The sequence below is a fragment of the Dipodomys spectabilis genome, unplaced genomic scaffold (assembly GCF_019054845.1).
Source record: "Dipodomys spectabilis isolate Male_0828 unplaced genomic scaffold, ASM1905484v1 ptg000006l, whole genome shotgun sequence".
Taxonomy (NCBI): domain Eukaryota; kingdom Metazoa; phylum Chordata; class Mammalia; order Rodentia; family Heteromyidae; genus Dipodomys; species Dipodomys spectabilis.
Window position 1 is genome coordinate 16,488,947 of NW_024870683.1, and position 20,557 is coordinate 16,509,503.

Genomic DNA, 20,557 nt, shown 5'->3' on the forward strand with positions numbered 1-20,557 from the left:
GGGAATTTAACACTATATGGCACAAATGAATTGATTTCAATTACATGCCTGAAACCATGCTAGGCATACAAGATAGATTTGGCCTTCTTGAGTTTCCAGCCCTCCCGCCCACCCCCCCCCCCCCAACCCTGCTGTGGAAAAGCATCATTTCACTGTAGATGGGTAAGCTTAGCTATTCCATTAGAACTAAAGTGTGGCCTGTTGAACTCCGCATGCAACGGAAGGAACCAGCAAATGATGGAGCTGAAAGAATGGTCCCAAGGCAAGGCTAATAAGGAACCCCCAGGAGCATTGTTTACACAAATTCATCATAGATCCGTAGTCCTAGACATCCAGAACATGAGCTTACCTATGCTTCTAGAAAGAAGATGTTTTTGGTGACATGCTGACACTAATTTCACACACGATTGATTTTAAAATGCCAATTTGCCACTTTTCTCTGGTGAGAGACCTCCTGTTTTCTATGATACCACTTTTCCAAACCTAAAGTACCTGGAAAGCTGAGTTAGTCCTCAAAATATCATTTAAAGAACATGGAAAAATAGAGGAAGATGAATATTTTGAAATTTTTCACCTGCAGATATGTCACCATACTGCAAGGAATATTCTTAATGTAGGCTAAAATTTAGTTAGTGCCTTATATGAATTACTACACATTTTGTTTTGCATTATTAGTGGGTCTATTTGCTTCTTATGTTTACTACTTCTATACCTTGTATTACTATAATTCTTAGTATTATGGCAGTAGATATGAGTTATTACTAGACTTCTATTAAGTCTCTCTGTATGAACTCAGTTAACCTTCATTATCTGCTCATAAGGTTTATACTTCATTATTGTTCTCAGTTTGGTTTCAGCACATTATTGGAAAATCCCTGAGATTTTCAGTGGTATAATGAGAATTCAAATCCAGTTTTCCAGCCTCATGGCTCTCTCTGATGGTCTCATTCATAGTCATCTTTTAGGATAAGTGGAATCAATAACTGTTTACATGAGTTGTTAGAATCATCCAATCACATATAAGAACAGCACAATGAAAATAACTCAACTTCCTTTAAGCAAGCTGTTTCCTCCTCCTTAGACCCAAGCATCTCTACTGGGGTTGGAACAGAGGTTTTAAAATTTTTGAACTATTTACAAAAGACAAATTGAAATACTTACAGAAGATCATTCATTGCTCAACACAGAAGGTGATTCAAACTACTAATAGGTCTTATTCTAAAGGGAGAATTTGAAGTTGATGTTTGTCCCATGACAGAATGTCTGTTTATGTGACTCAGCTCCTTGAAAAGAAGGGAGGGGCTGCTCTAATTTATTCTTGGATTATTTGCTCCTAAATTGAAGCCAGTCAGGTAATAGACGTTGATTAAGCTACATGATATTAATAAACAGCTTTGTTAAATGACAACCCCTTTGGACAAGTAAAGATAATTTTAAAAATCAATTAATTTTTCACTTTATCCATGTGCATGGTATATCTTTTCATTTATGCTTACTCATCTGATTTCAAGTTTTGTTTATAAAGGACTTACATGTATTTTCTTTTAATCTATTTCTTTGTACATTAACATTTTCTATTGTCTTCGTGCTTCATTTACTATTTTATTATTTGTGGTACATCAGAATGAGATTGGTTTTTTTTTTTAATATTTTTCTTTCACCAAGATGCATTCTTTAAACTTTTTATTCCTTTTGATCATTTATCTGTAGCTTACTTGATTGATTTTTTTTTAGGGAATGAGAATATAAATTTTCTTCTTCTTTTCACCCCCCACCATTATAGAGGTTAGGATATTTACAACCATGTTAAATAAAAGCACATTTTAGATCTTGTTCTCTTGGTCCTTACTTTACAAAGAGTGCTCCTAATTATTTGTTATTAACTATGATGTTTCTTGTAGAAGAAGGTAAAAGAAAGAAGGTACTAGTTTTGTGATAAATTAAAAAGAAAATCCAAAGGTGTTTCTAAAAGTAGACAGAAGGAGTGCTTTAAAAATATGAGTGATGAAGTGACTTTGCCTGTCTATGAAAAAATTATTTATGAGAAATCATCTCTAGAATAAAAAGAGTTCTTCATAGTACATGTTCTTGAGCTGAAATTAAATGCATGAGGGAAATTCATCGTTCTTCTGTGTAAATGCATTATAACTATGCTAAGGGAAATGTACACATCCCATCCTGCAGCTTTCGGAATTCTGTGATAGAAAGGCTAATTCTGGAAAATTAACTTCACAGAATGTAAAGATTCTATATGGTCTTCTAGCTAAGTGATCCTAACAAAACTATATTCATTAGCGTTCTGCCAGAAAAATGGAGCGAGTAGGACGTACATGCTATGGAATTTCTCTCAGTGAATCAGCTTATGTGATGCTGAGGTTGGCTAGGCAATTTTGAAATCTGTAAAGCAGGACGTCAGAAAGGGTAGGCTGGAACTCTGGAACAAAGCTAGAGTTACAGTCTAAAAATCTCAGTCCTTATCTTAAGGCCTTGAAAATGATTTGAGCTCCACACCTTAAATTATCTTTGAGATTATTGTTTACTTTAAAGCAATTGATATGGATATGTAACCACATCTATAAGAAACCTTTACAATAACACCTAGATTAGGCTTAATGCATAACTAGGGACAATACTCTACCCAGGCTGATGCATAAACAGACAATTATAAAAGCTGAAACTCATGTGTATCCTGTAGAGTATACATTTTGCTTAGGAGAAAGAAATTAGAAACCACAGCCCAATACTAAAAACATACTTCTTATAGCTAATGACAGCTAATTATACCCTGAAAGCTACAGACCACTGGAGGAGAGCACAGAAGACTATAAATGACATGCTCGAATGTAATAGTCTTGATCCATCTGGGCATGAGAGGGAAGCACCTATTAGAGTTATTGGACTGCTTGCCTTTAGCTGTGATGAGCATCTCCATCATCCCTTTCCCAATGCCAACAAGACAAAGAGAAGTGCCGCCATACCACAAGTGACAGGGACATACTGCAACAGGCCAATGTGACCATGCAGCAGCACCAGACATCAAGGCCAGGGTCTATGCTCTGCACGGCTTTGTATGTATCACCATGAGGAAACCAGGCTTACTTGTGTAAATACACAGAAAGCCAACCAGCGTGTTCTAATTTATGGAACAGACATGATTAGAGGAAGGGTAGGATCAATAAGAGAAAGTCTTACCCTGAGAGTTTCATCAGTGCAATTATGACCCCTGTTATTTCTTTGTCTTTTTTCTTTTTCCTCTGCAGCCTAGAGCACTCACTGTTTTGGACATTTCTCAGAAGCCAAGAAGGTTCTGTCCTGGTTCATAAATAAATGCTAGTCCCATTAGAACTTGACATCTGTGGCTCGTACCTACACTCCTAGCTATTCAGGAGGCTGACATCAGAAGATTACAGTTTGAACCAACCCTGGCCAGGAAAGTCTATGAGACTTCTCCCCAGTTAACCACCAAAATATGGGAAGCAGAGCTGTGACTCAAGCGGTAGAGTGCTAGCCTTGAGCAAAAAATTCAGAGACAGTGTGTAGGCTCTGAATTTAAGCTCCAAAGTGTACATGCATGTATACACACACACACGCACAAACGCACACACACACACACACACACACACACACACTTAGAAATAAAATAAAGTTTCTACCAAAAGTAGCAGAGTCCATCAGATATTTTATCCGGTTAGTAATTTCACATGGACAGTGGACAGTTGCAGACAGTGACAGCCACTGTGACCATCCACCATTCTGTTGTGTCCAGCAAATTAGGCTGTCTTAATTCATTTCTGTGTTCTAGTGAAGCAGAAAGAACACTGAAATTTGTTAGTGAATAAACTTGGGCTGTAATTCAGGTTTTCCTACTTATTTACTGGGTAAACTCTTAGGCAAGTCTAAATGACAATTTCTTCATTTGTAAAGTGAGATAAATTGATCTGCATATTAAATATAATGGGTTAAAAAAAAAACTCAGTAAATCCAGGTGCCAATGGCTCATACCTGTTGGCCTAGCTATTTGGGAGGCTGAGATAGGAGGATCACATGTAGAGGGCAGCTTGAGCAAAAATTCATAAGACCGAATCTCAAAAAATAAGCCAAAAAAGGGGCTGGGGAGGTGGCTCAGTGGTAGAGCACTTGCCTTGCATGCCAGAGGCCCTGGGTTCGATTCCTCAGCACCACATAAGCAAAATGAAAAAAAGCCAGAAGTGGCGCTGTGGCTCAAGTGGTAGAGTGCTAGCCTTGAGCTGAAGAGCTGAGGGACAGCGCCTAGACCCAGAGTTCAGGCCCCACGACCGGACCCCCCAAAAAAAAAAAGCCAAAAAAATAAAAATAGAACTAGAGGCATAGCGTGAGGTAATAAGTTCAAACCCTAACATCAACCCTTTCCATGAACAAAACAAAAACAAAAACACCTCTCGGTGTTATGGATCCTGGGGATCCATATGCATCCATACGCATACTATTTATCTTACCTATATATTTAAACAATGAAGTTTGATGTTAAGGCTGAGAGTAATAATTTCCTCCCACAGCATGCATTCTTTTATTTTTTTCTTTGCCCTGAACCTGTAATTTTTACCTAGTTCCTGACATCTGCAGAAACAAGACCATAATTCCCAAATTTCCTTAAAACTAGTTGTAATACTCTGAGTAAATCCCAACCAATGGTATGGAAAATAACAGCTTCTGGAAAATCACCTTCAAAGATATTTGGCCCAGAGTGTGGATGTGATTGCTAGAGTACCAGGAGCCATCACTGCCCATGAAGATGAGAATCATTGTTAAGTTTGACAGAGCAATAAGTAGAAAGAAATCTTAAGTCCTAAAGTTGATGGCATGGCCAATTAAGCCCTCAACTGCCATTTCCAGATTTCTTGAAATTCAATTGGAATGAACTTCTATGCTCTTTCAACCATTGTTTAATGTTACTCATTCCTCAATCTATTGCCAAGACAGCAATATTCAATCCATAAATTAAAAGGAAATACAGCTTTGGGATATATGTCCTATGGGAAGCAGAATCAGAGATCAGAATAGACTGAATGCCAAAGAGAAAACCACGTTGGACTTCTATTCATGGGCCTAAGTTTGAATCTCCTCCTGTCACCTAGCAGTGAGGTGACATGAACATTCTGCCTCACTCTGGGTTTTACTCATTGTGAGAATTCAAGCAGGCAGGTAACTTATGAGATCTCCACGTTCTCTCCCAGCTCCCCAAGGCTTCATCATTTTCAATATGCCATAAGCAGCCTCCATTAACAAACCCTAGCAGTTTTCCATGCATTAACATATATAATATCATGTGATATAGGTAAATGAATGGCTCCATTTTCCTGGTTCAAAGGTAGAAGCCAGTTCATAGACATGAAACCACTTTCCTGGAAATTCTGGGGCTACAAGTTGTAAATTTGACTGAAACTCCTCAGTGAAAGCAGAAAGCCATTGAGATTGCAGAGAAAGTAAAAAAAAAAAAAAAAAAAGAACACATAGGAGGAATATATTAAGGGACTTGAAGGTGGAAAGGGAGGGAGACTTGTAAGAAAACACCTTGGAGACACAAGAAAAGAAAAGCCTGCTCTGATGTGCCCACAGCCACAGTCAAGTGAGTGCTAGAAGTCAGTTCTCCTCTTTCACATTTTTTTAATGCAAAAAGATATGTTCTTGGTATTCAGAGACCATCCTGATTCAGGTAACCTGATTCTTTTCAATAAAGAAGGCAATTCATTAAATGTGTAACTAAAGGTGATTCTATTCTTTATAACCTTGCTAAGCTTCTTATATAAAAATAGTCACAGTTTAGGGAGGAAAAATCCTTTATCAGATCAAGTATATAAATTCCTGGTATATAAACCATCACCAGCTGTACAAGGGCTTATGGAGAGACAGAGGAGGGCAGCAAAAAGAAGGAGTGAAGTCACCCACTTGGTGTGGGTGTCTCTGCTCTGACATTTTGTAGCACAGAACACTAAGTGTTGGCATCTCAGTTGGCATCTCAGGGGATCAAGCGTTAAAGGGGCCCCAACATGAACTGCTACCAGAAGGGAATTCAAATCCAAACACATTTCCTCCTCCAAGAAGAAAAGTTGAAGTATGGGTGAAGGGGAAGAGTACCAAGAGCCTAGAGAAGAGATCAATGCATGGTGCCTCCCCCCACCCACATAGCCTGTGCTATGACACCATTTATCAAATATCACAGGCTCTCCCCCGAGTGTGATAGTGTCTCACAATCCCTCTAACCATAGGACTCCTGGCCCATCATCCATTGATTGGAGAGAAAATATTAAATAAGAACGATTGGATTTTCCCAGCTTTAGAGCTCAGTGTGAATCTTTAGAACAAGTCACACCAAATTCTATTGAAATACCTGTCAGAAAAAGAATGGACTCAGGAAGGATAGTTGTCTACTGAAAAGACAGAATATAAAACACTACTGGTATGGAACCCCCATCGTGGAGATAAGGTACAATGAGGTGCAGCTTCAGTACCACAAAACCTCAAAAGAGAGAGTAGATCAAGATGGGCCCATGAGTTTGGCCACTGTTGCCTCAAAGAGAAACTGCTGTACCCTGATAACTGGACACCTGATGGCCCAGGGCACCACTTATAGTTGATCGGCAGCAATGATGCATGTCCTTAGTTTACCACCAACTAGAACCAGGAAGTGATTCCTGGTCCAGTGGAGGCTGGCAAGGTCTGGAGCCACGAGTGAATCAGAGCTGATGGCACAGTCAACCCTCTGTGTCTGTGGATTCTGCATCCATGGGTTCCATCAAACATGGATGGCAAATATTGAGAAAATAAATATGTATTGTTGAACATATTAATATTTCCATTGTTCCCTAAGAAGTATAGTTATATAAAGATTCTCATAGCAGTTATATTCCATTATCTATTGTAGCCCTGGAGATGACTGAAAGTTTATGGGAAAATACACAACAGTTATAGGTGGTTCAGCCCACACCCTGCCATCTTAGATAAGGGTTCTGAGTATCTCAGGCTAGAGACTTAAGGGTAAGTTATTTAACTCTCAGAGACTCAGTTTTCTTAATAAATAACCAAGATTATAATATATATTCACATACATTTTGTGTAGTAATAAGAATCAAGTACATATTAAATGTTTAATTTTTCTTTTTTTTTTGCTTTTTGTCAGTCTTGGGGCTTGAACTCTGAGTCTGGGCACTTAACCTTGAGCTCTTTGGCTCAAGGTGAGCGCTCTATCACTTGAGCTACACCTCTACTTCCGATTTTCTGGTTGTTAATTGGAGATAAGAGTCTCGCAGACTTTCCAGCTCTAGCTGGCTTTGAACCCCAATCATCAGATCGCAGCCTCCTGAGTAGCTAGGATTACAGGCATGAGCTACCAGTGCCCAGCTAAATGTTTAATTTAAAGCAAGTAAATATCACTGTTATTTTAATTACAATATCTTTGCCTTTGGAGAAAGCAAAGCAAAAGGATCCAAAGAAAGAAATGATGAGTCAAATGTAATATGATTTAGACTGTTCTCATCAAAGAAGAAGCTAATTTAATGCTGGCTTGAGTTACTGGGAACACTGTGATTTTTTTTTTCTAGTTAACCTTCAGTCCTTCAGTGTTCCAAGTGAAAATCCATGGTGTGGATACACAAGAATGATGAGTTCTTGTTCTCTGGCAGTATAGTAATAACACCAGGAATGTTGAGGAAAGTTGTGAAGAGTTTACTTAGTAGATCAATTGTCCATGCATGGTCAAGGACTTGTTTTGTTTTGTCCCTCTCTGTTTTTTCTTCCCTTTTGGCAACTTGTCAGATGGTGATTTGTTTGTTTGAAACAAGTAAGCGCCTCACTCCTCTCCTGGATGGTGGCCGCTGGATAGTGGCTTGTAAGAGGGTTCTCCCCTGGGTGGTGACTACCAGTTGGGGTAGTGGGGAGAGGCAGGGACAAGTTGGCCTGAACCAGTTGGCTGATGTTTTCCTTCATTGTTTACTAAGCCCTGAATTATGACTTTTTGTCTCAGACCTGTGAGACCAAAGGTTCTGATCCCTTCTTAGTCTTATGCCTTAGTCTCATTTATGAGTTGGTAAGTCTTTCAAATGCAGGATATGCTCTCATTCTCTCCTCCTCTCCCCTCCTCTCCCTCTCCCTCCCCCTCTCTCTCCCTCCACCCCTCTTTTTCTCTTCCCCCTCTCTCTCCCTTCTCCTTTTCTTGAGGACCCTGGATCTTCAAGTTCTGGCTGCCTTAGTAGCTCTCCAAAGCTTACAAGCATATGCTTTTTAAGTACTTATACCCAAGTTATTAGTAATTCTCTCTAGGAGAATTAGTCTTTAAAAGCTAATTTGCCATTATTAATAGTGGACAGAAGTCTTTACTTATTTAATGAATCCCTGAAAAAATAATGAGCATGTAAAAATTATGGTAGACAATTTCCTTTGTTTCAAAGGAAGTCCTTTGACAGAAAGTATTGAGTGGAAAGTAACAAAGGGTAAGCAAAATAACTGGTATTTGCAGATCACCAGCTTAACACAGGGGAAATTTCAAGGTATGTTCAGCTCTATTTGCCTTGATTGCTACAAAATTTTCTTTACTGGTCACCCTGCCATCAAAGACTGGGCTTGAGTTTCTACATGCCTGATAATTATCTAAGGGACAAGACAGAATGATAAAATAATAGTATCCTTTATTGAGAAAACTGAGTTCTAACTACTGGGTTCACTTGTAACTAATCATAAAACCAAGTGAAATGGTTCTTTCCAAATTCAGTTCCATCACTATAAAATGATAAAGTAGTTTAAAGGGATATTAGTTGGGTTCAATGAAGCCACACAAGTGAGAGTAGCCAGCACAATGCTGGAAAAAAAATAATTAGAAAAAGTTACAAGACTTTGATGGAAGATGAGGACTTGAATTCCAGTCTCTGAAAGACCCTCTCTTATTCCCACCAAAACATGTGAAAGGAAAAAGACTTTTAAGAATGTTGCGTGGGTCTTAAGAAATTGGGAAATCAGAAATTTCTCTTAGGAAAGGTAGGTTGGGACTAGAGCTAGGGGAGTTAGCACACCTAATAGGAATGGCTGGTGGAAGTTCTTCTGTTGGGGGAAGGAGTATTGGCAGCACAAGCAGGCATTGAGGGTTGGGAGCTGCATTGAGAGGCCGACCCTAACTGCAGATTGGCCACCCAAACTTTCAAACATGGGTTTGCAAAGGTGCTAATAAAAGATCTCCATGATGCATGACCAATGATAACTAGATAGGAAACTGGAAGCTCACAGGTAACTTTGTGGAGGTCTAGAGAGAGAAAGATAGCAGACAGACAGAGTACTGGGCAGGACATGGCACCCAAAGCAGATGAGATGGCACTTGGACATTCCTTCTCCCTCCCTCAGACCACCAGCAGTATAGCAAAGAGGAAGCATGGAGCCTCCAAGTGATAAAGAGAAAACCAGAAGAAAATCCACTTCAGGATCCATCCATTCTGTGTAGGAAGCTAAACAATCTCCTATAAAATGGTCCTGTTTCTACTTGACTGAAGAGAGATGTAATCAAAACCAAAACAGTGAAATGATGTTGCAAAATAAAAGAAAGAAGAAACTACATCTCCTATGGTTCAGGAGCAGAGTTATTTTTAGGGGAAAAAAAAACTGTACTGAAGTAAACAGAGGAAAATATAGGGAGAACCTGATTGGAATTTAAAATGTTGACTAGTGAAGCTTTCATTAATGAACTTAGAGGGATAATTTTTTAAGCTGAAATGAGAAATAATGTATCAAAATGCACAAGTTAATAACCCTATAAACCACATAGTACGCATACAGTTGGAATGAAAAAAATAAACTTAGATGTAAGTGCTTGGTACAGACCAGAATAATGGTGGGGATAAGGAAGATGAAAACCTAAAATTAAGTAGGAAGAATCTTTGTGTCCTCATACAACTTGGAATAATGGATTAACATTAGGCAAACAGAAAATGGACAGGGTTCTCTTTGCTTTTGTAGTGCATTAAGAATCAGGCCACACTATTTTCCTTCTCTGTGCTCATCTATCTCCTCATCTTAGTCTCTCTGTCCACCCAGGGAAGAAAGCAATTGACCAGGAAGAAGGCAAGAATAGGGAGATGGATGGGAGGTTCAGGCCCCATAAAGCAGTAAGGGCTAAGTTGGGAAAGAGAAAAGCTCAACACAAAAAGTAGAAGTGGCAGGGTGGGGAGGAGTGGGTGGGGGGTGGGGAGAGGTTGGGAAGAGATGGGAAGGGTAAACAAAGGAGGAGGCTACAATGCTTGATAAGAAATGTACTCACTATCTTGCCCATGTAATTGTAACCCCTCTGTACAGTATTTTCACAATAAAAAAATAAATTAATTAAAAATTAAAAAAAGTAGAAGTGGCAGTTGACATGTGACACGAGAACAGAGAGAGTTTGGTGTTTTATGTCTAGTCTGTAAGACTTTAGATTTTGAATGTTAGATGGTAACTTGTGGATGCACAGTTGTCCCAATGAGAACAATTGCCAGTCAATAAAATATCATTGAAGGCTTTCAAGAGTTTCTCAAATATGTTAATCAGGACTTGAAAGGCCAAAGTCTTGGGCAAAACAGAACCATCAAGAAGTGTAACACATTCTTTGGGTTTCTTTCTTTTCCTCAGGGTATCTACTTGCTTATTGCAACAAGTCAAATGCAGTGTCTTAGCTAAAGGAAAAACAAGTCAGAAGAATGCTTTCTGTAATTTTATAGGTCTAGGAAAACAAAAATTATAATGTGGATGTTCAAAATTGATCAGAAAAGAGTCTAGAAAATGCTAATTCTGCTTTCTTCCAAACAAAATATCTGCCAGTTTACAGAGAATTTAAGACACTGAGTAGAAAAATCTCTAAAAATCAAAAATTTAAATCTAAGACATTCCAAAATATTTCAGATTCTTCATTGATAGCCCTGGAAAATTATATCCATGGAGCAGGAGTAATCCCAAAATAGAACAAGCTTTATGAACCAGCAGTAAAGGTTATCATAAGAGTAACCTCTGATGGATTTAAGGCAGGATACCTAGTAAGAATTATCATAATCAAGGTGAACCCTCTCTCCTCAGTATAAAAATCATGCATAGCCTCTACCATTTTTATACAATAAACCAGAATTCAATTTCTTTAAATGTCAGAAATTCCAAGAAATATGCAAAGATATACAAAAACACACAGTAGAGAAACCCAGAGATTATCAAGTCACTGCATTACCTGGAGCTGTAATTAAGAGCTAAAACAAAAGATGGCCAGATGGAGAATTTCACCAGAAATATTGAAACTATAAAAATTTAATCACTAACCGAGTATACAGATAAAAACAATGCTGTAATAAAAACTAAGAACTTGCTTAAAACATTGATTTAATCGGGAAAAAAAACAAGGATTAATAACTGAGGAAATGGGTACATAGAAAATATTCAGTGAGAACTGCAAGGTTGGCCTGGGAAGGTAGCTCAGTGGTAGAGTGCTTGCCTTGCATGCATGAGGCCCTGGGTTCGATTCCTCAGCACCACATAAGCAGAAAAAGCCAGAAGTGGCTCTGTGGCTAAAGTGGTAGACTGCTAGCCTTGATCTGAAGAGCTGAGGGACAGCGCGTAGGCCCAGAGTTCAGGCCCCGAGACTGACAAAAACAAAAAGAAAGAAAGAAAGAATTGCAGGCTTCCGGTGGGCACCAGTGGCTTGTGCCTGCAATCCTAGCTACTCAGGAGGCTGAGATCTGGGGATTATGGTTTCAAGCCAGTCTGGATAAGAAGAGCCCATGAGACTCTTGTCTCCAATTAAATACAAAAGAAAAAAGAAAAAAGAGCCAGAAATGGAGCTGCAGCTGGAGCTGTGGCTCAAGTGGTAGAGGGCTGGCTATTTTTGAGCAAAAAAGCTCAAAGACAGAGTTTAAGCCCCAGGACCAGCACAACAACAAAAAAAATAACGACAACAACAATAACAACAGATTAAAAGACTAGAGAAGAGATATATAGGAGATAGTAAAAATGTCAAAAATGTTCTAAAATTACTCCTAGAGAGGTAAGAAGAAACTAATCCAAAGCAAAATTTGAAAAGCTAATGAATATTTTTCAAAATTGAATGTCACTTATTTAAGAAACACTAAACAAAAACTTGAAGATTAAAGAAAAATACTATAGCTGAGCTTTTTTACCTAAAACTAAAAACAGAAAAGAAATATTTTAAAATTTTAAAAATAAAGATGTGTTCATTCTTTGTGAGCTGAAAGTCATTGCGTACCTACTTCTTGGAAAAATGTCTTCCATAAGTAAATAAAGACAAATTAGACTGACTTTTGCTACCATATTCTAGTACATAAGTTTGTAACTTTCTACAAATTAATAAGATTTCAAACGCAGTTCAATAAAACTGGTCAAATATTTGAACAGTGCTTAAGAAACCATAAAGTCTAAATGACAGTGCTATTTCTGTCACAAAAACACAGTATCTGAGAATGTAAAAAGAGAAAGTATTACCCAGGCACTGGTGGCTCATGCCTGTAATCCTGGCTACTGGAGGATGAGATCTGAAGATCACAGTTTGAAGCCAACCTTGCAAAACTAGACCAGGCAGGAAAGCCAGTGAGACAATCTTATCTCCAATTAACCACCAGAAAACCGGAAGTGGCACTGTGGCTCAAATTGGCACAGCACTAGCCTTAAGTGACAAAACTCAGGGACAGTACCCAGGTCCTTAGTTCAAGTCCTACAACAGACAAACAGAAAGAAAGAGGAAGTCTCTGACAGTTCTGGTTCCCGTGAGTGATTGGTTGGCAGAATTATTTGGGGTCCATGGGAGGCAGCAGATGTCTGTTGGAGTACATACTGGAGGAAAACTGTTTATGTGATTAGCCAGGAGACAAAAAGAGAAAATAGGAGGAGACCAGGATCCCACAATTCATATCAAAAACACCCCAAAGACCTAAATGCTGCCAGTGGACCTCTCCTACTAAATGGCCTGTGACTTGTCCTTAGTGACACCCAGGGCACCAAACCCTTAACCCATAGACCTATGGGAATGTTTATCCACAATAGCAGTGACCAATCAATTTAAACATAAATTTAAAAAATAATTTATCATTAATATATTGCAAATCTAAAACAGTGAAATGTCAAATTTTTGAAAGGAAGTGATAATACCAAAGGATGTGGAACAACTAAAACATGTATATACCACAAACTGTCGTGTCAGCTTAGAAAAGGAAAGCTGGGAAACACATCTGAGGAAATACATGACCTATGATGCAGTGTGTTCACTTGTGGGTGGATACTATACAGCAGTGCATTCATATCATGGATGGCAATTTTTCTGATAGGCAGTTATGCAATATTCTGTTTCACAGTAAAGTAACTGGAGTTCACAACAATTAATTACTACTAGGATTCATTTTTTAATTTCTCCAACACAAAAATACAATAAATGCATGCAATTATAGATATGCTACTTACTCTCATCTGATCATTACACATTTTATGTATGTATTAAACTGTCACACCATACCCCCAAAATATGTATAATTATTATGTATTAAAACTAAAACTACATTTTCAAAACATTGTTCAAAAGTGCCATTTATATATGTAATTTCATTAAGTGAAAATTAACTAAATATTTGAATAGAAGGAAAAATAATCAGACTTACAATGTTTGTTTAGAAAAATGCCTCTCAACATCAAGTGCAAAAGTAAAAAGACAAGTAAAAAGACAGGCAACAAATGTGAACCATGTGAAGGTGAACTTAAAAAAAGTAGCTCTACTTGGAACAGATAAAGCAAAAATATTTACCAAAATTTAGTAGAATACTAATCAATGATCAAAAAATCAATCCATCAACATTAATAATTATTAGCTGTTTTGCCCCTGATAGCACAGATTCAGAAAGGATAGAACAACAATGAAGAGAATTAAAAGGAGAAAATAAATCCACAACTATCATTGAAGTCTTTAACATGTTGCTCTTTATAACTAAATAAATAGGGATTCAATAATGATATATAAATCTGAGTAATAGCCAGGCACCCATGATTCACAGATATGAGCAAGAAAGCCAAATGACAGTGCAGGGCCTGGACTTCAGTCATCAATACTGCCACACACACATGCACACACACAAAGCTGAAGTACAAAAATAACAAACTTAACTGACATATATAAAATACAATGCCCAACAACTGTCAACTCCACATTCTTTTCTAGGGCACATGGAATATTTACCAGAACTAACCATATAATAAATCATAAAGAAAGTCTAAGTGAATTTCAAAAATTGAAATAATTTGAAGAAATATGATGATTAAAATGGAATATGCTAAGCAGCAAGAATATAAACAGAAAATGTCCTAATACTTGCATTTTGAAAAACGTTCTTTCAAATAACCTAAATGTCAATGAAAATATCTTTTTTAAATTACACAGTAATGACAAATATTGCATAGTGGAATTGAAAAGATGTAGCTTAAGTTGTTCTGAGTGGGACGTTATTGTCCTAAACACATATAACAATGATAGAAAAGTATAAAATTGCAATAACTTAAGTACTCATCTCAAGAAATTAGAGAAAAATTTAAAATTAAATAAATTACAAGAACAGAAATTAAACAATAAACTAGAAATTAAACAAGGATTTAACAAAATAATATACCGATTTTTCCTGAAAATTCACTAGTATTTTTAATGACCTGCCAAGATTAATAAAGTAAAGTAGAAGAATAAATTGCCAATTGACTAATAAGGGAAATAATTATAAATACATACAAACTTTAAAATAAAGAAATTCTTATTGAAGAGCATATTTGAAAATCAAATAAAATCAAGAAATATTTATAACAACCAGAGTTACCAAACTAACTGAAGAATACTTGAAAATTGAATATCCTAGTACACATATGAACTCAAGAAATAAATCTAATAAAATTCTTTCCATAGAAAATTCTCCAAGCTCACATGACTTTTTACAAAACACTTAAGGAATAAAATCACTCTGGCTGGTGGCTCATGCCTGTAATCCTAGTTACTCAGAAAGCTGAGAGACCTGAGGATCTCAGTATGAAGATAGCAAAGGCAGGAAAGTCTGTGGGACTCTCATCTCCAATTAAGCACAAAAAGGCTAGAAGTGGAGCTATAGCTTAAGTAGTAGAGAGCTAGCTTTGAGCAAAAAAAGCTCAGAGACAGCACCCAGATCCTGAGTTCAAACCCAAGAACAGCACCAAAAATGAATTAAATTAATTTTTTAAATCTTATTTTTACGATTTTGAAGAAGAGAATAAAGATTAAGTATTTCCAAGTTGTATTGTGAGTCCAGCATAATTTTGGCATGAATCTGATTTAAGAAAATGTTATGAGAGTAAAATTTCAGGCCAGTTTTACTCTGAGTATATATGCAAAAACACTAAAGAAAATACCAACATTTCTATAAAAAGAATAGTACATGAAAAAAAAACTAAAGAAAATACCAACATTTCTATAAAAAGAATAGTACATCATGATCAAAGTTGATCTTCTCCAGCATGAGAAAGGCTTTATCATCTCACTAAAATTTTAAAAAATTACTAAAATTCAAAACATCCCCATTAGTTAAAAAAACTATTTTTTTAGCAAAATTTCAAAAATCTTTCTTGAATAAATACATAAAATCAATCTAAAATTTATTTGGAGATAAAAATAGTTTGGAATAGCAAAAGAAATATGGAAGGAGAAAACCTTTAGACTTACTTTATTAGGTTTGGAGGATTTCTTAAAAAGCTGGCATGAAGTCAGGCACCAGTTGCTCACACTTGCAATCTTAACTACTCAGGAATCTAAGATCTGAGGCTCATGGTTCAAAGCGAGTCCCATCAGAAAACTCATGATACTCTTATATCCAGTTAGCCACCAAAAAGCTGGAAGTGGAGCTGTGGCTCAAGTGATAGAACACTAACTAGCCTTGAACAAAAAAGCTCAAGGACAGCACCCAGACCCTGAGTTCAAGCCCCAGGACTGGCACAAAAATAAAACAAGCCAACAGGCTATCATGACATATATTGATATGGAATAAAGAGTCCATATATGATCTCAAGATTTATGAAAAAGGAGCCATAGCTGAGGGAAACCAACATCTATCCTGTATAATTCTTGGAGATAAATTCTAGATAAACCACAGATTTATTATGAAAATTAAAGCATCCAGGCACTGTGGCTCACACCTGTAATCCTAGCTACTCAAGAGGCTGAGATCTGAGGACTGTGGTTCAAAGCCAGCCCAGGCAGGGAAGTCTGTAAGACTCTTATCTCCAGAAAACCAGAAATGTGCTGTGGCTCAAATGGTAGAATGCTTCCCTTGAGCTAAAGAGCACAGAAACAGCACCCAGGCCCAGAGTTCAAGCCCCATGACCAACAAAAAGAAAGGAAGAGGAAGGAAGGAAGGAAGGAAGGAAGGAAGAAAGAAAGAAAGAAAGAAAGAGAAAGAAAGAAAGAAAGAAAGAAAGAAAGAAAGAAAGAAAGAAAGAAAGAGGAAAAAAAGAGCTTAGGGACAGCACCCTGGCCACAAGTTTCAAGCCCCCATGACTGACAGGGAAAAGAAAAGAAAGAAAGAAAGAAAGAAAGAAAGAAAGAAAGAAAGAAAGAAAGAAAGAAAGAAAGAAAGAAAGAAAGAAAGGAAGGAAGGAAGGAAGGAAGGAAGGAAGGAAGAAGGAAGGAAGGAAGGAAGAAAGAAAGAAAGAAAGAAAGAAAGAGAAAGAAAGAAAGTTAAAGCAATACAATTTTTAGAAAAAATTATAGAAAATCTCCATGAATTTGTGCTAGGGAAAGATAGTTCAAAATTGATTATAAATAGTATTCATAGAAGAAAAGATTGAAAAGTTGGACTATAGTAAAATTATAACATATAAATTAAAAGCCATGTTACAGAATTGAAAAATGTTTATAGTAAATAGTTATACACAATATATCCTTAATAATAACTATTACTAAACAATAACCAAAATACAGAAAAAAACTAGCAAAAAAGTCTTCCAAAAATTAAAAAATAAAATACACTTCCAAATGCATTTAACAAGGCTTATCCTGATATTCTGACCAAGTGGGATTTATCTCTATGTTGCACAGATGGTTCAACATATGTAAATCAATCAAACTACCAATATATTAACTAAATGAAAGAATACATGATTATTTTCAATAGAAACATAAAGCATGTGACAATACTTCGCATGCTCTTATGCTTAAAACTTTAATCAAAATAGGTTTTTTTTTTAAGGAATTTGTTTCCTTACAAATGGTACAATATCATTCTTTCTCATGGAAGCATGGAATTCCATTGTGTACATATACCACATTTTCTTAATCCATTTATCTGCTAAAGGACATCTGGGTTGATTCCACATCTTGCTATGGTAAACAATATTGTAATGAACATGGTTGTACAAGTGGCTTTGGTGTAGCCTGGTTTGTGGTCATTTGCATAAATGCCCAAGAGTGGAATTGCTGGATCATAGGGAAGGTCTATGTTTAGTCTTTTGGGGAACCTCTATACTGCTTTCCAGAGTGGCTGAACAATTTTACATTCCCACCAACAGTATAGTAGTGTTCTCTTTTGGCCACATTTCCACCAGCATCTGCTATTGTTAGTTTTCTTGATAATGGCCATTCTAAACATTCACCTAGTAAGACCAAAGGAGGATATTCTTTGGAGAGGATCACAAAGGCTCAGAAGCTATAGACATATGATCATATAAAATGATATTTATCAAAATGAACTCCAAGGAAAGGAAATGAGGTTTTACATTATTTTGCTTCTTGTTTTCTTTTTCTTTTCTCTTTTGTTACTGTTTTTGATTTCTGTATCTTTTTTCTTGTCTGTGAGTTTATATGTTTGGGGGAGGGAATGGGGAAGCACAGAAATGGTGGGACCAAGGGTGAATAAACACAGTAGTGATACTCACTAGGCACTATTCTGAAAATGAACTATACAACTTGTGAGGGAGGAAGGTTGGGAGGGAAAAACTGAGAGAAAACCAAGGAAGAGGGGACACTATTCAAAAAGAAATGTACTTATGATCTGACATATAACTATAGCCCCTCTGTACATCATCTGATAAAATTCTTTTTTAAAAAAGGAATTTACCGCAGCACAATAATGACAGAGAAGACTACAATCAGCTGATAGTTGTTGATGTTGGTTTGTAAAAAAATTTTTTTAAACTTTGGAGATACAGACTAAGGATAGCCAAAAATAATATAAGCAGGAGACCAGAGCTGCTATAGAGACACCACGCTGCCAGAAATGGTAAACCTTTGCTGAAGAAAGCCACAGGCAGTGAGCAAAGGTAATCCAGGAAAATGGCCAACTGGGCTATGGGGAACAAGGCCATTTGAGTCACCCAGCCCCTTGGGATTTCACATCACACTACTATGTGCCCTAGTGGCCAGGCATGAAGGTACAGGATTTGAATGACAGTCTTGCTTTGCTCTAGTCTCTAATTCTTCCTTATTGAAATGAGAATGTTTACTATCTGCCATCCTATGTTGGAAGTACATAACTTTCTGTGAATTTGACCTTTAAACAATATTTGAATCACTGAGGCTATGGATACCCATGGACAGGAACAAAATGAATGTTGCACTAAGAGATGGACAATGGGTAGGATCCTTCTGGGGACCAGAAGTCAAATGTTATAGTTTCAAGAGATGTGTTTGGGTGTCAAGCTGGCCAAGGGTGGACTTTTGGTGGTGAATCTTGGTTGTCCACTGGAACCAAGTTTTTTCTGTGAGATGTTTGGTTACACAGATAAAAACATTAGCTAATTCATAGTGCTGTTAGTCCCAACAAGAAATTAGATAAGAGAATTAAACCCAAGACATCTGAATTTGAAAATAAATAGAATTGGATGCTTTCAAATGACATGGTCATATAGTTAGAAAACCCTAAAAGTCAGTTTTTCTAAATGATTAGAACGGAGCCAGATGCATGTGGCTTGCACCTATAATCCTAACTACTCAGATCTGAGGATCATGGTTCAAAGTCATCCTGGGTAAGAAAGCCTGTGAGACTCTTCTCTCCAATAAACTACTAAAAGAGCTGGAAATGGAGCTGTGGCTCAAGTGGTGAAGTGCTAGCCTTGCACAAAACAAGTTCAGGGACAGCACCCAACCCTGGAGTTCAAGCCCTAGGACCAGCACACACACACTATTAGCGAAATGAGTCCCTTCCCATAACTTAGTCCACTCCTTCCCTTCTCCACAGCTTAGCATGCTCCCTTCCTAGGCAACACTAGGCCCATGTAGTAAAGGCAGTAAATAATCAACTCCCAACCTCCTCTACCTTGAGATGGCACTTTTCTGGGGCAGCTACCACCATATAAGGCAACAAGAGCTCCTTAGAGTGACCTTCAGGTCTGGGCAGTTGCAGAACCGCCATATCTACTATTTGGATAGCAACCATAAATCCTAGTCCACCATGTTGAAGTCCCTGGCCCACATGTTCACACCAGGGTCTCTGCCTTCTAGCCCTTTCTAGCCCCTCCTAAACCTCCTAGGTTATATAGGTCACCTCAGACAATAGCCGGTGCTTCTTCCCACTTCTCCCTTGTGAGAAGGGGTTTTGCCAGCCCATTTCCGGGCAATAAACCTTTCTTTGTTCTCTGTACCTGAATGTCTGCGTGGTTCTCTGGAAAAGTCTAATTAATCTTTTTTTTAAGCTTTCACGCACACACACACATACACACAGATTAGAGCAAATAAACTCAATAAATTTCAAGATATAATATCAACATAAAAAACCAGTTGCATTGCTGTACATAGACAACTATCCAAAAAGAAGCAAATGAAATAGCAATACTACTCATAATGGCAACAAAAATAATTCAAAATACTTTGTAATAAAAAATAACCAAAGGGCTGAAAGATGTGTGCACTGAACATTTAAAAAGACTGATCAATGTAAGTAAAGAAGATACATATAAATGGAAAGATATCTCATGTTTTCAGATCAAAACAATTAATATTGTTCAATGCCCATACTACCAAAAGTGAGCTACAGATTCAGTGAATTTTCTATGAGAACCTCAATGGCATTGTTTTCTAAAACAGAAAACATATTCCTAAAATGTACAATGGATCACAAAAGACCCTATGCTAATTAGCTTTCCATAACTATAACAAAATACCTAAGAAAATCAACTCAAAGGAAAAAATAATTATCTGGGCTCACAGAGATTTCAGTCTATAGTCAGTTGGCTCTATTGTTTTGGGGCCTTAAATAATGCAGAATCTAGGCTGCTCTCCTCATGGAAGCCAGTAATGAACATGATAAAGAGACAGAAACTGGGGACAACACATAGGCTTCAAAAGCATGCTTGCTGTGACCCACTTCCTCCAACCAAGCCTCAATTCCAGATAGCCCATTCAAGCACGAACTCACCAGTGTATTAACCCATTGATAAGATTGATGTTCTCATGATCCAGCACCTCTCAATAGCGCCACCACCTGGGATCAAAACTTCAATACATGAGCCTCTGGGGATATTTCAAATTCAAACAAGAACAGATCATAAATCAACAGACAAATTATGTCAGTCATGAGCA